The sequence below is a fragment of the Rhinopithecus roxellana genome, chromosome 1 (genome assembly GCF_007565055.1).
Source record: "Rhinopithecus roxellana isolate Shanxi Qingling chromosome 1, ASM756505v1, whole genome shotgun sequence".
In the NCBI taxonomy this organism is placed as follows: domain Eukaryota; kingdom Metazoa; phylum Chordata; class Mammalia; order Primates; family Cercopithecidae; genus Rhinopithecus; species Rhinopithecus roxellana.
The window spans coordinates 132484746-132507174 of NC_044549.1; the positions used below are offsets into that span (position 1 = coordinate 132484746).

General features: G+C 37.8%; 1 pseudogene; it reads right to left on the reverse strand.

Moving 5' to 3' along the window:
• Positions 1-12696: 12696 nt before the first annotated feature.
• Positions 12697-13177, reverse strand: LOC104664667 (annotated as a pseudogene).
• Positions 13178-22429: the final 9252 nt, after the last annotated feature.

Sequence of the window (22429 nt, forward strand, 5' to 3'; positions counted from 1 at the left end):
TGACTGCTAGTGCCTCTAGGTGCCTGAATGGAGCAGATAAAAATAACACCTGGAACAGTATAATGCTACTGTTGTCATTCAATTATTTCCACAAATATTTTTTCAATTCATTAGGCGTCAGAAATTAAGGATCTATTTTTTAAGTTCTAGGGTAATCGCTAAAGAAAAAAAAATCTAAAAAGAGTATATGTCTTTCAAACTAACAGGGAAAATAGCACAATAAAAACAAAACAAAATAAATAAACCCCCAAGCAATCACTACACAGGAATGCAAGAGAGGAGAAAAAGAAAAAGGAACATAGAGCTGTTAGACAAAGAGAGGGTGTAGAGTAAGATTATAAATATAACTCTAAGACAACAGTAATTACATTAATTATAAATGGATTAAATGCTCCAGTTAAAGAACTGTATGTATGACTATATATACACATATATAATTTTTCAAGCAATCTTTTATATTTATCCACAATATAGATATATCCAAATCTATATCCATAAAGGATAAACATGATAATGGCACAGAAAGATAGAAAGTGAAATGCTTACCCCTCCTTCCTCCCCAGTTTGTTTTACAACTGGAGCAGCTACAGTAATATCACACAAAATAGAATTTAGGCAAAAAGCATTACTAGAATTAAAGGGCTTTGCTTCATAATGATAAAAGGTTAAGCTTCGCGGGAAGATACGGCAATTCTAAATTTGCATGCTTTCAATGGCAATATCAACACATAGTGAGCAAAATCAGGCAGAACTGCAAGAAGAAATAAGTTCATCATAAAGAATATTTCAATACATATTTTCACTCATTGAGAAAACAATCATGAGGTATATAAATGATATGAGCAATATGCTTAACATATCTGATGAAACAGAGTATTGCACCAACTACTATGTATTGCATATTCTTTTCAAAAAGTCATGCAGAATATATATAATTATTGGCAATGCACAGCAGCTGTAAAGAAGGTTTTTAATAAATGCGAGAGTACTGAAATCACATAGAATATGTTCTCTAGTATGATGTATTAGAGAAATCAGTAATAAAAAAGATTAATTTAAAAAATTCCCATTTGCTTAGAGTTTAGTCAATATGCTTCTAAATAATCCATGAGTCTAAGAAGAAATCACAAGAAGTATTAGAAAATACTTTTATCTGAATAATGGTAAAAATGGTACATTTAAAAATTTTAGAGATGGAGTTAGAACAGTTCAACAGAAAATTTATTGCCTTAAATGTATGTATTAAGAAAGGAAAAAGGTTGAAATTTATTTAGCTGTACGTCAATCTCAAATAGTTAGAAAACAACAGAAAAGTGAATCCACAGACATTAGAAGGGAGGAAGTCAAACAGATGAGAACATGAATTAATAAAGAGAAAAGCAAATGTTTAATAGAAAGCACTGACAAAGCCAAAGAGTTATTTTAAAAGACTAAAAACGTTGATTAACTTCTGGTGAGATTTATCAAGAAAAAAAGAAAGAACAAATAAACAATATCAGAAACAAAAACCTGCCAATCATGCAGGCATTAAAAAGATTATAAAAGGATAATATGAACAAGCTTATGCCAAAAAATTGAAAATTTAGATGAAATGTCCAGAAAAACAGCAAACTTCTAAAAACTGACACAAACTTACTGACTTATCAAAATTGATACAAAAAAAGAATAGAAAATTGAAATACTTTCATAACTATTAAAGCAATGAAATCCCAGTTAAAAGTTATTCCTGTAAAGAAGATTCTAGGCCTGATTGGCTTAATTGGACGGTTCTACCAAACAAGGAAAAAAATGCCAATATTCTATTAACTCTTTCTTTCTTTCTTCTTTTTTTTTTTTTTTGAGACGGAGTCTCCCTCCGTCACACATGCTGGAGTGCAGTGGCGCGATCTGGCGCACTGCAAGGTCTGCCTCCAGGGCAGCTGGGACTACAGGCGTCCACCAGCACGTCTGGCTAATTTTTGTATTTTTAATAGAGACGGGTTTTCACCATTTGACCTGCCTGGTCTCGAGCTCCTGACCTCAAGTGATCCACCCGCCTTGGCCTCCAAAAGTGCTAGGATTACAGGCGTGAGCCACTGCGCCTGGCCTTTTTTTTGAGACAGAGTCTCACTCTGTAGCCCTGGTTGGAGTGCAGTGGTGTCATCTTGGCTCTCTGCAAGCTCCACCTCCTGGGTTCAAGCAATTCTCCTGCCTCAGCCTCTCGAGTAGCTGGGATTACAGGTGTGTGCCACCATGCCCGGTTAAGTTTTCATATTTTTGGTAGAGACGGGGTTTCACCATGTTGGCCAGGCTGGTCCCCAACTCCTGACCTGGAGTGATCCACCCACCTCAGCCTCCCAAAGTGCTGGGATTACAGGCATGAGCCACGGAGCCTGGCCAACTCTTTCTTGGTAAATATTTCTGAGGTGTACTTTTCAACTAATTGCAGGAGGCTAACGTAAACTTGTACCAATATCCAATAGGGACAACACAAAAAAGGGAAAAACAGACCGATTTCTTTTATAAGTATAGTTGCAAAAATTCTAACAAAATGTTGACAAACCAAATCTAACAATGTATAAAAATGAGCACATCATGACCAAGTTGAGTTTATTCTCAGAAATAAAAATATTGGTTAACGTTAAAAGTTCAATAAATTGAGTATTCATATTGCTAGATATGAGGAAAGTCATATAATCAATTGATTCAGGAAAAATATTTGATAAAATCCAACATCTGTTCATAATTAGGAAAAAACTGTTGAAAACTGAGGAATAGAAAAGAACTGTTTTAGGATACAGGATATCTAAAACAAAATAAAACGGAAAACCTGAATGGAATGTTGGAAGCTTTCTCTCTTGGATCAGTGTTTATTATGTTTTTATTTTCTGTATCTTATGATGTGTTGACTTCTTAAAAATCTTGCTGGCCAAGGAGAGACTGCCCTCCCAGGGCTAACTAATTTCTCAAAATAGAAAACAACTTGGGAACAGGCCTCTAAAATGCAAACCAACCACTCCCCTTTATCAAACTCTCATACACCACTCCATTATTTCCCCTGCCTTAAATCATTGCAGGGCCAGGTACCAGGCAACTAGAGAGCTCCCTATACCCTAAAGCCTGCTGATCTTTACTTAAATTTGCCATTCCTAAACTTCCCAACTCTGCCCTGCCTTGCCTTTCCCAAGGAAGCCTAATACAGGCTCTGGCCTAGGCTTTTCCCTGCTTCTGCTGCTGCCTCCTGACCACACCTCGTGCTCCCCAAGTGGACCTGTATGGTGTAGCATGTCTCCTTTTCCTGGAAAATGAATTCTTCTTCAATGGCATTAATCTCTCTGTGCTGTCACTCACTCACCTCTATAAACAAAAATTCCATGGGTGCAAATGAGACAATCAGAAAAAATACAAGGAAGCCCACTACCGCTATTTCTATTCAGAATTTTAGCACAGTCCTAGAGCAGTAAGATAAGGGAGGGGAGTGGGGGGAGAGAAATACAAGGATTGGAGAGAACCAAAACTCTCATTATTTGAAGATATGATTGTAACACAGACAATCCAAAAGAATCTATGAATACATTATTAGAATTTATAACCAAATTCAGTAGTGGATGCAAAATCAGTGTAAAGATTAATTGCAAGTCTATAATCAGCAATCAATATTTAGAAAATGAAATAAAAAATAGCATTCAAAATAGCATAAGAAGTCATGTACCTAGGTATAAATGTTTAAAAAATGTGCAGAACCCTTGTGAAAACTGTAAAACTTAATAAGAGAAAATAAAGGCAACTTAAATAATTGAATATATATATGGAGTTGTCTCAACATTTAAAGAATATTGATTCTCTTCAAATTAATCTTCAGATTCGATGTAATCCCAGTCAAAAATAGCAACAATGTTTTTCTCCACGTGTGTGTAAAACTTGACAAGCTAATCCCAAAATTTATATGGAACTGCACAGGGCCAAGGATAACCGGGATACTCTTGAGGAAGAAGACTCATGTGGGAACACTTGCTCTATTGATACCAAGAGCTAAAAGCATTAGTAATTATGAAGCATCATTTTGGTTTAATAATAGACAGACAAATGAACAAAATAGAGAGCTTAAGACTCAGATACATACTTATGAGTTAATTGTATTGATTACACGGAAGGCTGCGGAGCAGGAGGGAAAGGAATGTCTTTTCAATAAAAGAATAAAAGATGCTAGGACAAATAAGCCATAAACGCCAAAAAAAAAAAAAAAAAAAAAAAAAAGGGAGAAAAAGAAAAGAAAGAAAGAAAAAAAAGATATTGGACCCACAATCTACACTGAGACCCACATACATTTTAGGTGAAAAGTAAACCTTCTCGATGTCAAATGCAAAACAATAAAGATTTTGTAGATGATTTAACAGAGTATCTCAGGGCAGGAGACAGGACTAGATTGCAGCTCTGACTTGGACAGATAGAGCAGAGTTTGGAGGCTCGCATCATGAATTTTAGCTCCAGAACGACTGCAGGAATAAACCAGGAAACTGAGAGAACCCATAGACCCTCTGAAGAAAGCAGACTGCTCCTGCAGGACCCAGTAGACACCCCAAATACTCGGAGTGCCCAAACTGTGGAAGTGGGAAAGGGAGATCATCTGCCCCTGAACACACTCCCCAACTAGGGAAACTGAGGGTCTAGATTAGGGAGAAGGTTCTGACCTTACCTGGAGCTGAGTCAATTTAGAGAGCCGAGCAAAATACAGAGGTAGAGGAAGCAGCGGGAAAGGTGCTGGGAGCTCCTGGGTCCCCAAGCAGGTCATTCCTACCTGGCCTCACAGGGATCCTTTGGGAGGGTGGCTAGAGGCCCTGGGAAAAGGCCACAGGGAGAAGGAAATCTCCAGCTGAACTCTGTAACCGTTTGAACTGATTGAGAAACCTCTTGGCCAGAGCTAGGGGAGGGCATGACTCCACTGTGCAGACTCCATAAAATGTCAAATCGTTTCTCTTAGACTAGAATGACAAAAACTCAAAGAAATGCATAATCACAAGGACACCATAACCTAGGAATGACATGCTGAGACTGGAAACCCAAAATGATGGTAACAAAGTGGTGGTAATGTCTTATATTTTTGTCACATTCTCACCCAGGTAAGAACCTGACCAAAAGGGGGGAATTGTTGAACAAAATTATGGGTAGCTATTATTTTTGGACTGAGCTTGTGCACTAGGCCCCCACAAACCAAACCAAAATGGAGTCACTCATGCTAAATATGAGGTAATCAAACAGAAACTTTGAGGAAGCAGGTGCATACTAAAACGGACCAGTTTTTTTTTCCTCCTGAAAACAGGCGATTCCAGCATAATAAAAAAGTCTCCTCTAACCCTTACAAAAAAAGTAACCTGAAGTAGCCTGATGTTAATCAGTGTTTTTCCTATTGTTCTGTTTTTTTATTCCCACCTTACAAAATCTACTGTTAGTGGGATTTGAGACCAAATAATCCCATTTATGATGGTGACAGAGTGATATCAATGCCTAAAGTTTTCAAAGGGGTCAAAAAATCTCTAAAAAAAAAAAAAAAAAAAAAATCAGTTTTGAGAGGTTAACCAAAAGGAGGAATTGTTAAATTAAGTCAAGCCTAAAACTGCCTCCTTACATATTTTAAGTTCAGCTTAAAGGTTTCTCCAAGCATAGTGAACTGTAACCTAGCTGGATGTGTAAACAGACTATAGCCTACCTCTTATACCAATCACAGAGTTTTGGCCAATCAAAGGGGACAACTGTTCAAACTGTATTTGAATAAGGCAAACGCTGAGCTATAACCAATCCAGCTGTTTCTGTACATCACTTTCCTTTTTCTGTCCATAAATATGATCTGAAACATGTGGCAGTCTTGGAGTTGCTCTGAACCTAATCTAATTCTAGGGGCTGCCCAATTCTTAAATGGTTCTTTGCTCAATTAAACTTTCTTAAATTTAATTTGCCTACAGTTTTCCTCCCTCCCTCCCTCCCACCCTCCCTTCCTCCCTCCCTCCCTCCGTTCCTTCCTTCCTTCCTTCCTTTTCTTTCTTTCTCTTTCTTTCTCCCTTCCTTCCTTCCTTCCTTCCTTCCTTCCTCCTTCCTCCTTCCTTCCTTCCTTCCTTCCTTCCTTCCTTCCTTCTTTCCTTCCTTCTTTCTTCTTCTCTCTCTCCTCTTCCTTCCTTCCTTCCTTCCTTCCTTCCTTCCTTCCTTCCTTCCTTCCTCCTTCCTCCTTCCTTCTTCCTTTCCTTCCTTCTTTCTTTCCTCTCTCTCTCCTCTTTCCTTCCTTCCTTCCTTCCTTCCTTCCTTCCTTCCTTCCTCTTCTTTCTCTCTCTCTCTCTCTTTCTCTCTCTCTTTTTTTTCTTTTCAGGGTCTTGCTCCATCACTCAGGCTGGAGTGCAGCGGTGTGATCTTGGCTCACTGCAACCTCTGCCTCCTGGGTTCAAGCAATTCTCCTGCCTCAGCTTCCCGAGTAGCTGGGACTACAGTTCCACACCACCATGCCTAATTTTTTTTTGTATTTTTAGTAGACACAGGGTTTTGCCGTTTGGCCAGGATGGTTTCAAACTCCCAACCTCAGGTGATCCTTCCATCTTGGCCTCCCAAAGTGCTGAGATTACAGGCGTAAGCCATTGCTCCTGCCTGTCTGAAGTTTTTCTTTTGGCCAGGCATGGTGGCTAACTCCTGTAATCTCAGCATTTTGGGAGGCCAAGGCGGGTGGATCATTTGAGACCAGGAGGTCGAGACCAGCCTGGCCAACGTGGTAAAACCCCATCTCTACTAAAAATACAAAAATTTGCTGGGTGTGGTGGTGCATGCCTGTAATCCCAGCTACTCAGGAGGCTGAGGCAAAATAGCTTGAACCCAGGAGGTGGAGGTTGCAGTGAGCTGAGATTGTGCCACTGCTCTCCAGCGGTGACAGAGGGAACTCTATCACAAAAGAAAAAATGTTTTATTTTAACAGATAGATTGTGCATTATGACATTATGACTGTTGGTTCAGGGATTCTGATCAATAATTACCATAGTCCTGAGGATTGTGTCCTGGTCTCCCCACACAGAACAGTTTCTCCACCTGGGGTGGTGAAGTTGGAGCACAGTATGAGGTCTTTTTAGCCACAGGAGGGCAAAAGTCATGAACATGAAATTTTTGAAATGGGTACAAGCTGGATCCTGCACCTATGCTGCCTGTAACGTAAGACCAAGTGAAAACTTACACCAAAGCCAGTGACAACATGGATGGTAAGTCAGCATTTAAAATCGTTTTTTTGGTTATAAGTTTTGTAGAAGACATCTTATCAGTGTTGCTAAAATACCTGGTATTTTCTTTTTTCCCTATTAATTTTTCTTCATTATTTCCTCAAGGCCTATAGTTTTCTATGGGCTCCAGAACAAACACTAAGAAACAACCTGGTGTTACTCGGGGTGGTTGCGGGGCGGGGGGTGATGAAAATAGTGCTTACCTTGGCGCAACTCAGAAGTGATGACAGAAATAATGACGGTAATAGCAACTTTAAAAGTGATTTGGCAGCAATTTTATTTGTTGTGCTATAAAATGGCTGGCCCGTGACTGTATATGTAGATTCAGGAGTAAACTTTTAAAGCATGCTCAGGAGGCATGCATGGTAATCCCATTATCTGATAACAGGATTTGTGCACATACCTCCCACATGCACCATCAGTAGCCCACCCTTTTAGTATCGCTGTGAAATGCAATTTGTGTGCAGATGAAAAGTTTACAGAACATGGGCCTGTGCCATGAAGCTCAACAAAGCCAGCGCACTGTGTGGCAAGGTTTCTGAACCCAACCCCTGTCGTTCCTGCTGTCTCCCTCCTTATTGATTTCTGTCCCTTGGCCAAGCAGGCTTTGTGATCGTCTGCATCGACCCAGAAACTTGCAAAATGAGCTAATCAAATAGGTGCAGCAGAAATCAACCCTGAATTTCTAGGAGGCTTTGGAGACATGCCACACACAGGATGTGGGAGATGATTGGGTCAGGCAAGTGTTGGCAGAATGTACGGGGTGAAGAGGCCAAATGACATGGATTTTGGTTAATTACTTCACAGAAACATTCACATAAATAGGTGAAGTCAAAACTAGAGGCAAATGTGTGATGAAATAAGACATAGGCAGTGCTTTAAAAATAGGATCCTGATATTCATATTTTATGGTTTTGGTTCACACATGTTCTGTCTTCCTTTTTTTCATAGAGCTTACAATAACTGGCACATATCTTCACATAAGCATCATATAAAGAGCAGCAGATGTTAGTGACAAGCTGCTGTGCAAAAAATGCAGAAGAATATACTCATTACTTCTATTGCTTACAAGTGAGGAAATATAGATTCATACTTTTCTTTTTTAGATAAAGGGTTATGTGGTAAATTTATATATTGATATGTGAATTTCTTGATTCTTTCCAACAGACCAAACAAAAAATTACTTTAATTGAATGTATTTATGTCAATCATTGCTTTTAATAAAATATGATTGTATGTGGTTTAAAAAGTGTACAATCATCCAATGTACAGTAGATTAGGCAATGAGCATAGAGCAAATGAATTTAATTAGAGGAAATTCTAAATCCTAAAGATAGTATGAAATATGACTACAGGAACTCTGTGGATGCCTGGTGGGAAAATAGATTATTCTTTGTTTTTTTTTTTTTTCTTTCTGTATATATATTGGAATACACTTGGTTATTTCTTTAAATAAATACCTGAAAGGATACTAACTGGATATGCATTGAATCTGTAGATCTATTAGGCATGGATTGATACCTGAACAATATAGGGTATCCTGATCTGTCAACTCAGTACATTTGTGTAGTTCTTTAATTTTTCTTAGTAATGTTTTATGCCTTTTAGTGTGCAGCTTCTACAATATTTTTTAGGTTTATCTCTAAGTATGTTTTTTTGATGCTACTGTAAATAATTCTGCTTTAAAATTTCAATTTCTAAATCTTCCCTGCTATTATATAGAATGCAATTGATATTTTAAAATATTGATCTTATATCCTGAAACCTTACTAAACTCATGGTTTCTAGTCTTTTTAAAAAATAGATTCTTTAGGTTTTTCTGCATAGAAAATTATGGTTTCTGTAAATAGAGATAGGCTTATTTCTTTATTTATAATTTGTATGTCTTTTATTTCTTTTTCTTGCTTTATTCCACTCCATCTGCACTATGGTATGGAATGGAAATAGTGAGAGTGGACATCCTCGTGTTGTTCCTGATCTTAAGGGGAAATCATTCAGTTTTTAATCATTAAATATGAAATTAATTTTAAGTTTCTTTTGTAGATGTCCTTTATCAGCTCCCACCTTAATAATAACAAAAGGGAAACCAGGTCCAGTGGCTCATTCCTGTTATCCTAGCACTTTGGTAGGCCAAGGCAGGAGGATTGCTTGAGCCTAGGAGTTTGAGAGCATAGTGAGACCCTATCTCTCTCTCAAAAAAAAAAAAAAAAAAAAAAAAAAAAAATCAAAAAGGAATAGAAAAAGAAGAGAAAATCAAGCCCAAAGTGAGGAGAATAACAATAAAGATAAGGACAGAAGTCAGTGAAATAGGAAACATAAAAACAATAGAGAAAATCAATGAAATCAAAAGTTGGTTATTTGATGAGATTAGTAAAGCTGATAAACCTCTAGCCAGACTGATTGAGGAAAAAAAAAAAAAGAGTGAAGATATAAATAGCCAATATCAGGTATAAAAAAGGGACATCATTACCAACCCTACAGACATTAAAAGGTTAATAAATATCACTTGCAACTGTAAGCTTATAGATTTGACAACTTAAATAAAATAGGCAAATTTCTTGACAGCTTAAAATTCAAAGCTTATGAAAGAGGACACAAATAACTCAAATAGTCCTCTACCTATTACAGAAATTGAATATATTGTAAAAAAACAAAAATTCCCACAAAGAAAACTTTTCTATTTGTTCTTGTGTCACTTCTGGTAAATTATATTTTCTAAGGAATTTGTCCATGTGTGTCACTTAATTGTCAAATTTATTGGCATAAGTTATACCTTTTAAATTAATTTTAAAATGCCTATAGTACTTGTAGTAATATCTCCTCTTTCATTCCTAGATTTTATAATTTGCATGTTTTATCTTATTTCTATATTGTACGTCTGTTTTCTACTAGATCAATTTGCTTTTATGATTCTTATTTTCTTCTTTCAATTTTCTTAGGGAATATTTTGCTGTTCTTTTCTCAGCTCTTTGAGAATAAATGCTTAGATAATTAATTCTTAATCTATTTACTAATGTAAGTATTTAAAGCTATACATTTCTCTTGTAAGACTGGTTTTGTATGTAGCCTACATGTGTTGAAATGTGTTTTATTTATTGTTCAATTGAAAATATTTTCTAATTTTCATTGTGATTTGTTCTTTGATCTTTAGATTATTTAGAACTGTCCTGTTTAATTGATAAGCATATTGACATTTCCTACTAATCATTTTTGTTACTTATTTCTAGTTTTGTCCCTCTGTAGTCAGATAATATATTCTAATTTAATATTTTAAAATTTGTTAAGATGTGATTTACTGTAGAACAGCCAGACAATTTTTGTATCATTCTGCGTGTACGATTTGTATTCTGCATTTGTGGGGGTGGTTTTCTATTTCTATTTACTAAGTTCAAGTTGTTAATTATATATTTAAGATAATCTATATCCTTACCCCTTGTTTACCTGCCTGTCCTAGCAATACTGAGATAGGTATTTTAAAAAGCTCACTGATTGTGGATGTGTTTATTTCTTCTCTTAATGCTGTCAATTTTTGCTTAATACACATTGAGGCAATGTTGCTAGGTAGTTACAGATCGCAAATTACCATATCTTCTTGGTGAACTGACCTTTTTGTTATTGTGAAATGTTCATTTTATTATCAGTAAATTATTGTCTTAAACTCTATCTAATCTAGTACATCCCAAACAGATCAACCTTATATCTAAAGATACAGAAATATTGAAAGTAAAATAGTGGAAAAAGATATATCTAGTTTCTTTTTCCTACTAAGCATTTTTGATAGTAGGTTAATATTCGCATAACATATCTTTTCCCATTCTTTCATTTTTAATCTTTCTGTACCTTTTTTTTTGAGTTGGGATCTTGCTATATTGCCCAGGTTGGAGTGTAGTGGCGCAATCATGGCTCACTGCATCCTCAAACTGCTGAGTTCAAGAAATCCTCCTACCTATGCCTCCTGAGTAGCTAAGACTGCAGGTGTGTGCCACCACGTCTAGTGAATTTTTAATTTTTTTTTTTGTAAAGACAAGGTCTCAGTGTGTTGCCCAGGCTGCTTTCCAACTCCTGTTCTCATGCCATCCTTCTGCTTGGCCTCCCAAAGCACTGAGATTATAGGCATGAGGCACCTCTGTGCATTTTATTAAAGTTTTCTTTTGTAAGCAACATATAATAGTTTTTGAAAATTCAGCCTGATGATCTTTGTTTTTTTAATGGAAAGAATTTAATCTCTTTGCACTTAATGCAATTACTGATTAAGTATTTATGTCTACCATCTTACTATATGCTTTCCATTTTTCTCATCTAGTCAATGTTATTTTTCTGTCATCTTGCCTTAAAAAATGAGACTTTATTTTAGAATAGTTTTAGGTTTCCAGGAAAATTGAACAGATAGTACAGAGTTCCTATGTACCCCCAGTAATAATGGTGCATTATTACTAACTAAAGTCCACAGTTTATCCAAATGACCTTAGTTTTTACCTAATCTCATTTTTCTGTTCCAGGATTTCATCCATGATACTACATCACATTTAATGCTCGTGTCTCCTGATTCCTCTTGATTTTCCTTGCTTTTAATGACCTTGACAAGTTTTGAGGCATACTGGTCTGGTATACTGTGGGATGCCCTCTGTTGGAATTTGTAAAATTCCAATATAATTAGAATAAATTCCACAAATCTATTGATTATGTGAAAGTTGTCAGAATCAAAATGGAGTCACTTGCATTAAAATTCCTGACAAAGAGAGCCAGGGAAGGTCTCGAAGGGAAGTTTCTCATTCCCAAATGCCTGATAACAAGAACTATCACAGAAGACTGCAGAAACCACAACCTTGCACAAAGGTCATTGCAACTATATACAAAGAAGTACTCCTGTGAGGACATCTGCCCAGCAACTTCCTGTTCAACCTCAGACTAGAGCCACTCTTCTTACTGATCCTTGTAGCCAAGGATAATAGTGTCAAAACAATTGTATACTCCTCATTTTTCCTCTAAAAGCCTTTTTCTTCTTTTACTTCCCTGAATACTCATATAGTTTACTATGGGATGCTTATTGCCTTGGCAACGCTTATTCCCAAATAAACATCATTTTCTTTTAGACAGTCTCCCTCTCTGTTAATTAGGTTGACAGATGTTTTTCTCACAATTAGACTGGGTTTATGGGTTTATCATAGAAGAAAAGTGCCATTTTCATCACAGATAATATCAAGATTATCAACGTGATTTATGATGCTTGATATGACCTTGATCACTTGGTTGGGTTACTGTTTCTTGAGTGTCCCTATCATAAAAATACTCACTTAAATTTCCCCCTTCTAACTGTACTCCTTGGAAGGAAGTTCCTTATACATAGCCCTTAAGGAGTGGAAAATTATGGTCCCCCTCCATTAGGATGAAGTAACAATATAATAACAATATAATACTTTTTCATTAGTGAGAAGGAGTTTTATTTCTTTGTGCAAAGGAGCATTTCAAGTCAAGCTAGCCAGTCGCACTTGGGCGAGTCCTGCTGACACCGAAACTGGGGATAGAAGAGGTACTTTAAGTTGTACTCAGTTTGGGCTAAGCAGTTAGCAATCTCCTGGTCACACCTGCATGAGTGTTTTTGGCATTTGTTCTCTGCTGCTGCAGTCAATGGCATCCCGGTGCTGGCCATGGCCTCCCAGACCACAACAGCAACTGTATTTCATATAAGCAAGTGGGGTTCGGGAGTCAATAAAACCCACAGTTCCTGCCAGTTCCAGGATCCCACACCGGTGCACATGTGACCTCTTGGAGGCCTCACCGGACCCAGGGCCAGGTCCCAGCAGCAGCAGCAGCAGCAGTGACAGCACCGGCAGTAGTATTAATAACATGACTGGCAGGCACAGAGGTAGCAGCCCAATCCGACAGTGGGAGGTATGGAACAGTGTAGCCGGGCCAGTGTAGTCACCAAGCCTGGCCAACCTAGTCACCATACCAATATAATTTATTTGGAATTCTTTTTTTTGTACTGAATATTTGTTTCTTTTCCTGTGTTTATTAACTTATTTAATCATATATTTATATCAAATCTGAGCTCATGGATATGTGTTCTATACTCTGGGCTCTAATCCCAAACTACTTATTTCCTTGCTGAAATCTTTCTAGCTTTGGCCATTGGGAGCTTTTTGGTCCTGAGCCCCTTTGAGATACTCTCATTAATTTGCGTGTGTGTGTGTGTGTGTGAGAGAGAGAGAGAGAGAGAGAGAGAGAAGAGAGACAGAGTAAGGGAGAGAGAATGCAGTTTCTTACTTCTAGCACTGTAAGACACTGCAGGCTCATCTTGTATTTTCCGGCCCCAGTCCTAGTCACTCATTACTCCAGGGAGCCCTGATTCCTTTATTTTGGAGAATGATATTAGGAACCAAGATCTGGGTGCTAGGTGTGTTCATTGCTATTGGGATGTAGTTTTTTTTTTTTTTTTTTTTTGCAGGCTTCTCACCTGACAGAGCAATTAATGTATGTATGTATACTACTTTGTATATATACACATATTTATAAATATTTCTATGTGTAACCATCTGTTTCCATATTGTTAATTATTATAGAAGTTCTTACCGATGTCTCTAGTTCTAATCCATTACCACATGCATCATTCTACTCCCCTCCTTTTCCTTATCTATAAATTCCTACTTCAAATAGTGAGAAAACTACCTCCTATCATCTGCTATCCATTTGCTTAATTGTTGAATTCCTGTATACATGTATAGCAGTATCAGGCAGTACTAGAACTCTTAATCCATACCTCTATGGGGAAAAACTGTATCAACTAGAGTACTTCTGTAGTTCCTTTTGCCTTGAGTCTTACAGATGCCATCAGTTGCAGAGCAAAGTGTGGTTTGAAGAGTATTTAAATTTAATAAAGCCCGACTTGCTAATTTTTTTTCATGGATTGTGCTTTCAGTGTTGTATCTAAAAACACACCACTAAACCCAAAGTCACCGCTATTTTATCCTATGTTATCTTCTAGAAGTTTTACAGTTTTGTGTTTTAATGTTTAGGTTTATGATCTGCTTTGAGTCACATTTTGTGAAAGGTGCAAGGTCTGTGTCTACGTTTTTTTTGTTTTTTGTTTTTGTTTTTTTTAATATCCCCAGTTGTTCCAGCACCATTTGTTGAAAGACTGTCCTTTCTCCACTGAATTGCCTCTGCTCATTTTTCAAAGTTCTTGCTTTTTATTATGATTAAGTATTTTTTATTATTTATTATTTATTACTTCCTTGGTTAAGTAATTACATATTATTTTACTACTTTTCAGTGGTTGCCATAGAGATAACACCATGCTACTCAATTTATTAAACATCTATGTAAGTTGTCACTTTTGTGATTTCCCAGGCCAGTGGTTCTCAAACTTGAACATGCATCAGAATTGCCTTAAGGGTTTGTTAAAGCACAGATTGCTGGGTTCTGTCATCAGGGTTTCTGATTCAGCAGGCATGGGGTGAGGCATGAGAATCTGCATTTCCAACAATTTCCTGAGTGATACTGGTGATGCAAATGCAAACCTGGAGACTACACTTTGAGAACAGCTGTGTTAATCACAGACACTGGAAAACATTTTCACTCTACTTGTTCTCTTGACTTCTGTGCTATTACAGTCATATCTATATCTATATTCCCACAAAGCAACATTCTTATTGTTTTATATTGTAAATATTCATTTATATTTACTTCTATATTATTTTCTCTGTTGGTTTTCATTTCTTCTTGCACCTTTGAGTTTCCATCTGGGACCACTGGCCATTACTTCTGCCTGAAGAACGCCCTTTAGCATTTCCCGTAATGCAGGTCTGTTAGTGAGAAATTCACCCACACTTTGTAGGTCTGAAACTATCTTTCTTTTGCTTTTATCTTTGACGGGTATTCTTGGTGAGTATGAAATGCTACATTATTGTTATTTTCTTTTAGCACATTGTCTTCTGACATTCATGGATTCTGTTGAGAAGATGGCCGCTTATTTTACTGTTGCTTCTTTGAAGATAGTATCTCTTTTGACTACTTTAAAAATTTGCTTCTTGTTTTTGGTTTTCAGCTGTTTTACGCTGATGTACTAGGTTATACTTTTCTTTGTAGTTATTCTGATTAAAACTTCTTGAATGTGTGACTCAAAGTCGTCCATCAAATTTGTGTTATTGTTTTTTTCCTTTTTGATGATATTGTTGCCAGAGAACATGGTATTTATGACACTCATCCTTTGAGATGCGTCCAGTCTTGCTGTATGGCTGTGTTTAAGTGGTTGATTTTTGAAAACATTGCTTCTGTGTTGAGAAGAATGTGTATGCTCTAGGTATTAGGGGTACAATTCTAAATATGTTAATTGTATTAATACCAATCCCTTTTAATGTATATTGTTTAAATATTGTTCATCTGTATAAATTTCCTATCTTCTAAGCTGTCAATAATTACTAGAGGTGTGTTAAAGTATCCTGTAATGATTTTGAGGCAATTTTCTTATATATATCTGGGTTTAAAATGGCTGTAATCACATAGTGAATTGAAAACTAAAATCAATATATAGTACACTTCTCTATTTCCAGTAATGCTCTTTGTCTTACATTCTTTGTGAGACAGGATCTCACTGTGCCACCCAGGCTGGAGTGGACTGGAGCTATCTCGGCTCACTGCAATCTCTGCCTCCCAGGATCAAGTGATCCTCCCACCTCAGCCTCCCTAGTAGTTGGGACTACAGGCATTCGTCACCACACCCACGTAATTTTTGTGTTTTTTGTAGAGATGAGGTCCCGCCAACATTCTGTTTTATCTAATACTAATGTAGTGGTCTCTGCATTATTTTGATACTTGTCTAGTATTTCTTTTGTCTTCGTATTTTTAACCTTCCCACATTTTAAAAGTATGACTATGATAAACAGTATAGCTATATTTTCTTTTTTTTTTTTTTAAACTGGTATTTACTCCTTTTACATTTGGTGTGATTGTTGGTGTATTGGCACTTATTTCTATCAATGTAAAATTGCCCCTGTTTGTTTCACTCTTGTTTCTTCCCTTGTCTTTAAAAAATTAATTTAGTTTTTTCTGGTTAAATTTTTTTCTTAACCAAATGTTTCCCCTTTACTACTTAAACATAATACACTATTTTCTTTCAGTACTACTGAAATCTTATCATACATGTTAAACTTAAGTAATATTAAAGTGAATCAATAAGTTAAATGATCTGAAAAATAAGAAGAATCTTATAACACTTTTCAATCAGCTTCCTACTTCTGACTCAAATGCCACTGAAAGCAAAAACTTTAGTTCTATACCTTATTTTTTAAACCCTGTAAATAATATCTCCTTCTCTTCCTCACCTTCTTTTTTCTACTTCTTCCTCTTCATCCTTTTTAATCTCTTTTTCATGCATATGTTGTCATCTTAAAATTATCTACATTTGTACCAATTTTTTCTTTCTGCATTTTAGACTTTTGCAATAATTTTCTTCTATTGAAGCACATCATTTAGGAGTTTCTGTGAAGATCTGTTGATGCCAAACTCTAGTTTTTTGTTCATCTAAAAATGAAAATTTCTTTATTTTCTAATTATTTATGAAAAGATGGTTTTGCTGAGTACATAATTTTAAGTTGACAGTTAATTTCTCTAAATACTTTAAAGTTATTAGACCCTTTCTTTTGCATTCTATTGCTACTCTTGCGATGCTAATCATCATTCCTTTTCCTTCAAGTTACTTTTTTTTTTGAGACGGAGTTTCGCTCTTGTTGGCCAGGCTGGAGTGAAATGGCATGCTCTTGGCTCACTGCAACCTCTGCCTCCCCAGTTCAAGCTATTCTCCTGCTTCAGCCTTCCTGAGTACCTGGGACTATAGGCACCTGCCATCATGCCCGGCTAATTTTTGCATCTTTAGTAGAGAAAGAGTTTCACTACTGGCCAGGCTGGTCTTGAACTCCTGACCTCAGGTGATCTGCCCACCTTGGCCTCCCAAAGTGCTGGGATTACAGGTGTGAGCCACTGTGCCCGGCCTCAGATTAGTTTTAATATCTTCTTTTTGTTTTTTATAGTCTGCAATTTCACAAAAATGTATATCTTTGTGGATTTCTTTTTACTTATCTTGCTTATTATACATTTACTTTCTTTACTTATGAACACATGTATTTCAGCAATTCTTTTTCTTTTTTTTTGAGATGGAATTTCACTCTGTCTCCCAGGCTAGAGTGCAGTGGCATGCTCTCAGCCCACTGCAACCTCCACCTCCTGGGTTCAAGAGATTCTCCTGCCTCAGCCTCCTGAGTACCTGGGATTCTAGGTGAACACCACCAAGCCCAGCTAATTTTTGTTCTTTTTAGTAGAGATGGGGTTTCACCATGTTGTCCAGGCTGCTCTCGAACTCTTGGCCTCAAGTGATCCGCCCACCTCCGTCTCCCAAAATGCTGAGATTATAGGCGTGAGCCACCATATATGGCCTGCATTTCATCAATTCTGAAAAATTCATTTTCTCCTTAAATCTAGCAGCTCTCAATTTTCTCTATTCTCCTCTCAAGGACTCTGACTAGATATATATTAAAGCCTTTTATTCTATCTTCCATATCTTTTAATCTATCTTAATATTTACCTCCTTTTTTTCTATATACTGGATCCTGGATATTTCTTTCAGATACATCATCCAGTTCACTAATTCTTTCTTATCCACAGCTAATCTGCAACTTAAACTATTTGTTAAACTTTCTTTTTCAACTATTACATTTATTTCCAAACGTCCTTTTTGTTTTTATTTTATAAATCTGCATATTTTTGACAGTCTCTTAACAATCATTTTATGAACACATCTTTCATTATTTAAACAGTTCATAGATTGCAATTTTATATTCTATATCCAGCAGTTCCAAAATATGAATTGCTTAGGGGCTTAAATCTATTTGTAGTTACTGGTGACTTGTAATAAGGGTGACTTCTTTCAATGTGTATTTGCTGATTTTGGTTTTGAGTTCATATTTGTTTCCTTTTAATCTGTGAGAATCCTGTGGGAATACATAGGGGATAATTTTCTCCAGAAAACACTTTGCTTTCGCTAGGAAACAGGGGAAATACTGACCTGCAATACTTCAGTGTCCTTTGAGAATGTTAGCTTAAAGTAGTACTTTCAGGTACAGTTCCTGTATTTGCTTCTAGCCCAAGAGTTAGTTCAGCTACCACAGCTCTGATAGTAGCTTTTGTCTTTAGGCCAGCCCATTTTCTCCCTTTTATTATTGCTCACTTTCTTGCCTTTTGAAAATTTATTTTTTTGGAAGGATATCGAAGATTTCCCCTTGTCTTTACTAATTCAGAAATGAAATAAAGGATGATTTATCCAGGATCTATGTGTTTTTGAGGGGCAGGATCTTTCAGAATATTTAATCTCTTTTACTGCCAGGAGGAGAAGTCTGAGGCCCCTTTTTCAAGTGTTTCTTTGATAAGGTTTAAAATATTTACGACTGGTTCTTCAGATGAATTTAAACAAAGTAATTAAGTAACAAAACTGATCTTACCATGATCAAACAGTGTTCCTCATAGCTCCAGTTTTATGATCTCCCCATTCACTTTATCTTGCATGAGGAATGTAAACTTGCCATGGAAGGCTAGATTTAGAATGTTCAAATGAGCAATTATCTTTTAACACCAACACAAGTCATGCATACAATTTGGCAGATTGAAGATTACATACAGAAGAGACTTGAAGTTCCTTGCAAAACAAATAGAGGAGTGAGAACATTACTGAGTGAAAGCCAATGAGCTTCATTTCTTTAAAAAGTTTACAAAAAAAAAGGTAAAGAAATCAGTGGCTTGACACTAATGAGACTGACAGCCTTTAAAGCTTTAGAAATTTTTTCTCTTAAACCTTTATACATATCCAGAGTATCCAAAGCTTTTCTGTGAATACAGCAGCGTGTAAAATTTGCTTTCAATGTGCAAGGTTGACTCTATGGAAGGTTCATGGCTATTTGTGAATCCTAAAATTAAAGTTACAAAACAGATTATAAAAGACAGACTATCACTGATACGTAAACTATAGGCTCATCTTAAACAATAATCTTGGTGAGATCCTGCATTTGATATTCATATACCAGTTATATTTCCTACACTATGGAATGCATTCTTTGCCGTGTGTGTATCAATTTAGAAAACATCATATGAAGTCAAGTAGGAGCTGTGGGTATCAGAGAAAAATAAGCTTGCTATCTGAAATTAGACCACAGTGTCTTGAGAAAGGGTCTTACACTGTCACTCAGGCTGAAGTGAAGTAGCATGATCTTGGCTCACTGCAGCCTCAACCTCCTGGGCTCAAGTGATCCTCTCACCTTAGCCTCCTAAGTGGCTGGGACTACAGGTGCACACCACCATGCCTGGCTAATTTTTTGTAGCGATGGATTTTCCCCATGTTGCCCAGGCTGGTCTCAAACTCCTGGGTTTAAGAGATCCATTCACTTTGGCCTCCCAAAGTGCTGGGATTGCAGGCATGAGCCAGTGCATTCAGCCTGCAGTAGTTGTTTCTTGACTAATAAACAAGTTTTGGTGGGCAGAGGCTTGATCCCACTGACGTTTTGAAGTGCCTTTTCAGTTTTCATACGATGAAATTTATGTTCCCTTCTCTGCCCTGGGTCTCAGTTACTGCCCTAGATGATGAAGAGTCAAGACCATGCATCCTCTCGCGTGTCTCCCAGCACTGAGTTTGGTGTGCTGTGTGAAGCCTGGCATGTGTGTTGGGATTCACCACAGCCTCTTTTTATTGGTATACTAAATGTTTATATGGTAGCAAAAGGGAGGACAAGTTCCTCCACCATGGACCTACACAGACTCAAAATAAATAAAGCTTTGCTTCTGAAATACTGTCTTATCTGTAGATTACTTTCTTTTTTATAAAAATATATATTTTTCAAATGACAGCCATTTTCATGTGTTGTTCCTTCTTAGAGAACATTGAGTTACCTCCTTCGAGCAGCCATGATAACGTTGGTGGCTTCATCCACCCACTTTTAGGCAATATCTGGGACAATAACGCAGAAAAATGGAAAGAAATTAATACTATGGTGACACTATGGGGGCCTCTATATCAACCCTTGCTTGAAGCTTGAGCTAAATTTTCAATTATATGAGTCAATGTACTCATGTATTGTATAAGACAGATTTTGGGTTTTAGTCGCAGTTAAAAGCATCCTAAGGAAAATATCTCTTATTAAAGTGTAACTTGAACATATGACTCAGATAAAGATTGATCACCTCTGAGGGAAACCAAGTTTAGGTTTCACTCCAGGTGGGAGTGCAGTGGTGCGATCTTGGCTCACTGCAACCTTGAACTCCTGGGCTCAAGTGATCCTCCCGCCTCAACCTCCCAAGGAGCTAAGACTACAAGCACCTGCCACCACGACCAGTTAATTTTTAAAATTTTTGAGAGATGGGCATCTGGCTACGTTGCCCAGGTTGGTCTCAAACACCTGACCTCAAGTGATCCTCCTGCCTCAGGCTCCCAAAGTGCTGAGATTACAGGTGCGAGTCACCTTGCCTGGCCTGGATATGCTGTTTTGACTTTTGAGATTAAAACTGAAGTAAATGAAATGAACTCACGACAATCAGCCAATGGCCAGCACTGTTATAGATCAGCAATGCAGGTTTCAACTCTTTGTAGGGAGAGTAACTAACTTACTTTCTACACCTAACTTTCTGTATCACATCATTCTTTTCTTCCTGAGCCCCAACTCTGTCTCAGTAGCTTTCTGTAGCAGCCACTGCTGGCACATAAGATAACATCTATCTGTGCTTCTTATCACGCCGTTCTGTCTAGTCCTAAATGTCAGAATAGGTACTAACCCAACTTTGGGCTTTGCAAGAAAATGTTCTCATCTTTTATCATCAGTTGCAAAGCTTTGGGGGAAGAGGAGACAAGAAGATTCATTCATTATTTTTAACACATATTTAAGTTTCTATGGAAAAAAAAGAATGAGATTCAATCCACAAAAGTTAATGGAAAAGTAACATCGGATTTCATGGTGGGCAGAGGTAAGGAACCACGGTTCCCAAGACAGCAGCAAGTCAACTTAAGGAAGAAAAATTGCAGTGCCCACCTTCTTCCACAGAGGGGCACTCCAAGCTCATCACTGAAACCGTGCACGGTGTTGTTTTTAGTGAGCGGTTGCAGGAAAAGAGCTTCCAATCTTTTCTCCATGCCTAGGGATTATTAAGAGAGTAGAATTTAAAGCACATTTGCAGGGCTCGATGTGAATGAGGCAAAACCATTTTAATATCAATCCCAATGGTGCCAGCAACCCATTCTAAATTAAGTCAGGTTTAAATATGTTACAGAAATGTGTTAAATTTGAGAACAAATTTCACTTAGGATCTATGGGTCTCTGTTACACAAAAGATGGAATACTTTGGAGGCAATGCAGTTCTTATTTAAAGCTAAGATATGGCTTATCAGAAAACTATACTCAGCCCGCTTCAAACACTCATGTCTTCACTAGAATGGGCAATATAGAATTAAAATTACACCTTGAGTAAACAGAATTGTAGATAAATGAGTTATGTCTCAAGACGTGTTCAGTATTTTTAGTCTTGTGTCTGGGCCAAAAGTCCCTATGTCCAAAGGCCCCGTGGCATTTCCAAATCAGCCGTGGGTGACGGTGGGACCGCGGGGGTCGTATGATGCCAATGCAAGCGTACCGGGTGGTCCTCATGGTTTGTTACATTCCAAAATGCAACCATTAAAGGGGCGGCCTTTACCTTCCCTAGTGAATACAAAAAGCCTTTGGAGACCAAAGGGCTGGAAGGCTGGCGCAAACACCATCCCGCGTGCTGACCCCTTGGCCAGAGCCGAGGCGGGCGGCCCGGAGTCCCCAGCGCGGAGCCCCCAGGTTCCCAGGAGCGCGGGTCGCTCTCCGGCCCTCGCCCGGGCCCACGGAAAGGGCTAAATGGCTTGCGACCAAATAGCGAGTTTAAAAGGAAGCTTTCACGTAAAGCCCAAGGGAGCGGCAGCCCAGATTGTGTGGCGGGCAGAGCCGCGGGTTCCGTGGGTCCTCCGGGCGAAGCGGGCAGGGGTGCACCTCCCGGCTGCAGGCAGATGGAACCCGGGCTCCCGGGCCGGCGCACGGGGGGCCGCCGCCTCGACATCCTCTCATTCGGCTCAAGTTTATTCTGGGCCACCGAGAGCTGGAACAGGAAATGTTCCGTCTTTCATGTCTACCGGTGGGCTTCAGACAGTTTTG